This window comes from Bactrocera latifrons, unplaced genomic scaffold (assembly GCF_001853355.1).
Source record: "Bactrocera latifrons isolate USDA-ARS-PBARC rearing strain unplaced genomic scaffold, ASM185335v1 scaffold_909, whole genome shotgun sequence".
NCBI lineage: Eukaryota > Metazoa > Arthropoda > Insecta > Diptera > Tephritidae > Bactrocera > Bactrocera latifrons.
Window position 1 is genome coordinate 68,836 of NW_017537611.1, and position 3,588 is coordinate 72,423.

Sequence of the window (3,588 nt, forward strand, 5' to 3'; positions counted from 1 at the left end):
ATGACAGAGCGGGTTATCACCGCATTGATTAATTTAAAATCTACATTTTTATGTTGGCCATCTAGAGAAGAAAAGCGAAAGATTGTCATTGGCTATGTTGTCGGTACTGAAATCAGATTAGCAGAGTCTCCTTCAAAAGATCACGAGCTATACTTCTCTCACAAAAAACAGTATGCCATAAAAATGCAAGGTGTATGTGACTATGCACTAAGAATTAGACAATCGACAATAGGAAAGCGAGGAAGCGAACATGATGCTAAAATTTTTGCGGAATCTGCAATAGGCAAAAATCCACCAAATTATTTTTGTCATCGATTACACCTTTTCGACAAAACAGCACTGTGCAGTCAAAGGAAGTGAGAGATACATTCAATCAATATTGCTCTAAATATAAAGTACGTATAGAAAATTGTTTTGGGAAATTAAAAGAAAAATTTCGCAGTTCTAAAGAAGTGCGGTTCGGATTAACAAACGAAACTAATTATAAAAGTTGTTGTAGATGGATTTTGGCATGTTGTATCCTTCACATCATGTTGCTGCAATTTAAACGAAAATTCTAGCTTAGAAAGTCAAGAAGAAACAGACTTCCCACAATAAATTTATGAACAATACGACCTAAAACAAGCTCTATCACATTTTGTAAACAATAAAGATATAATTATGTAATTTTATTTAGTATATACATATGCATAGTTTTATTTTTTTAATTTTTAATTCCTCCATTGCTATTCGCTCCTTCATTTCAAGCTCTCTTAAAGCCAATTTTTTATTTTTTTCATTTTAATTTCTAGTGTTCTTATTCTCTCTTCTGAACTGTATTCTCTTTCAAATACAAATTTTTCGTATTGTAAATCAAATTCCTTTTCTTTTAAAGGTAGCTCCCTATCTTTAATTTTTGATTCTATCACTAACTTTTGTTGCTTCACCTTAATTAAACCTGTGTGCATAGTAAGCACATYGGCAAGACCTGCCCGCAAATAAATGAAAAATAAATACCCTTCCGATTTATTATGTTGCATGTAGATTCTGGACCGACTTCTTGCAAAATATCTGCAGGTGTGGTAGCAGAGGTCGTTGAACCGGCGTCGAGATCATCTGTGGTGGACGTCGAGTTGTTTTCTAAGACTTCTGTATCCAAAACAAATGCATTGGATTGAAACTCTTTATAGCCAAACATTATATATCTTCCAAATCGTAGAWAAAATTACAAGTTCTCAAAATTATACCTAAGAATATAATTTATTATACTTTTATACCAAACAATTTATTTTACAAATACTTTCTGTTGATTCGCCCTGCTCCCGTCGAATTCTGTTAAGTATAGAATTATCACAAGTACTTTGCCTTTAGCCTCACTAAATACCAATCCAACCGCAGATTTTGTGTCTTTAAAATTTTTTTATAATACACCTGTGCTGTCGGCTTTTCAAGCGGACGGTTGTCGCATGTATGTAATTAATTTCTGTTGCTCCTCATTGCTCCATTTCTTGTACGGTACTTTGCGTATATGTTTTGGTTTGGTCTAAAACGTATAGTTTGGTATTATTTTATTTACATTTACACTTATATTACATATTTTAATTTTACTTACAATTTCGCTTTCATCAGATTCCATTTTCAAATGTAAATAAAGTCAGCTGATCAGAGATGCCAGTTTGCCACAATTAATAAACAAATTGTTAAAAAACTGTTTTTCACGTACAAAAAAAAAAAATATATACCACGTCAGTAAATATGCGAATATTGCCACCTGGGAAATTTAACATGCTAGATAACATTTAACTGTGAACAGCATAATTAAATTTATACATGAAAATTTGATCAAATATACTCCAAAGGTATCGCGAGTTCTCAAAAGTAATTATTATAAAATTCCGATAATTTTAAGTGGGGATTTTAACATAAATTTTGCATCAGACTGATTGAGTTTCTGGGTACAACATTTAATTTGAAAATGTGTAACTTAAATCATAGAGAAGGTGCAGGTTCGACAGCGAACATTTGTTATATTTATAGTAAGGAATTCCCCTCACAGCCACAGAATTAACGCTATGAAACATTTTTAACAGTGCTCCACATACTCAAAAAAGAAAATGTAGATAAATAAATACATGTATTTTCGGCGTATGATGACGTGGCATATATGCCCAAGCAGAGAATATGAAGAGATACATATATATATGTAGGCATGCCCCTTATTTTCAAGCATAAATTTTTTGCTTTCACCCAGGAAATCGCTTGCATGTATAAATAATTATTATATGAGTATAATTTTGTATGAATGCATACACAATAATATTTATAGTCAATTGGGACTTTCATATTTAATAATTTATTTGGTTTTTACATAATATAGTAAACCGTAAATATTTTTATATTATATTTCWTACTAATAGATTTATCACAATAATATATAGGGGAAGGTGCGGAATGTTGGGCATGGTTTTGATTTCGGTTAAAGAGTCACATAAAAGTTATTTTTTGTGAAAGTTCCAAAGCATGGATTTGTAGTGCGAGTCGTAACCTTCCTTTTGATAACATTGGTTTGATAAAATTCTACAAAAATTTAAAAGTTATAGCCATTTGAAAAAAGGTGGAGAATGTCGGGCCAGTCTGTAAATCGATTAAAACATGATAGTTGCCGATGAAAAACGTTTATTTATCAATGGAAATGGCACGATTCCGATTACTTTGGCGGAGGGGTAAAAAAACCGAATTTCCATAGAAATGGGGTATGTACGTATAGGGGAGCTTCTCCAGAGTAGGACTATCCAAAAATTAGATAAAAATTACTAATATTTTTTAAAATATTCACGTTTAAAATTTCAAAAATTTGCACTGCGAACACATGTTATTTCACTATGTTTCACTAATATTTTTCAAGTTTTTTTTATGTATATTTAAATATTCCCTCTAGGCTTTAAAATAAGCTCACATTTCACATTTATTTTGTAATTTTTCTGCTAAATTTAGTCATTTAAAAATTACTTATCAAATTTATGGCTGACAAGTTTAGAGTGTTTATATTTACGAGGAAAACCAGCCTTGCCACACCTTCAAAACCAAAAGTGAAAGATTTTACAGCGTTTCACAGCGTTTCACAGCGTTTCCTGTGTTTGTACTTTCGAGTGTTTCTTTTTTCTCTATTAACTATAAAAAACTATAAAGAAGAAATTTATTAAGCAAATAAGTAATATTATATACATGTATTAGTAATATTATATAATAATATTACGTAATAAAGTGTAAAGTATACAGAACAGTACGAAAACTCAAATATTGTTTCAATATGAGTGCATGATCACCAACAAATATAACCACTTTATATCCGAAACTCAAATTTTAAATATAAAAATATATGTATCGTCACCGAAAATACAAGGCAATGTAAAATGAAAAATAAATGAAATGAAAAATAAATGGATTCCCACACTTTGTGCATACAGGGGGAATGGAATCTCTTGAAGGGATTAATTGAACGTCTTCAAAAAATTTTAATGACTGCTCATTCGTTTGGACTAGATGTCCAAAAAATAACTCTGGCCGAGCGAATACCCGGGGTGGCTCAAGTACTTTCGTGCAGTACTC

General features: G+C 31.2%; 1 long non-coding RNA gene across 1 annotated transcript; it reads right to left on the bottom strand.

The window, feature by feature from the left end:
• Positions 1 to 701: 701 nt before the first annotated feature.
• On the bottom strand, positions 702 to 2,099 carry LOC108977528. Its single transcript, XR_001994044.1, has 3 exons — positions 1,592 to 2,099; positions 1,280 to 1,522; positions 702 to 1,226 (listed from the first exon to the last, which is right to left on the bottom strand). It is a non-coding gene; the product is annotated as an uncharacterized LOC108977528 (long non-coding RNA).
• Positions 2,100 to 3,588: the final 1,489 nt, after the last annotated feature.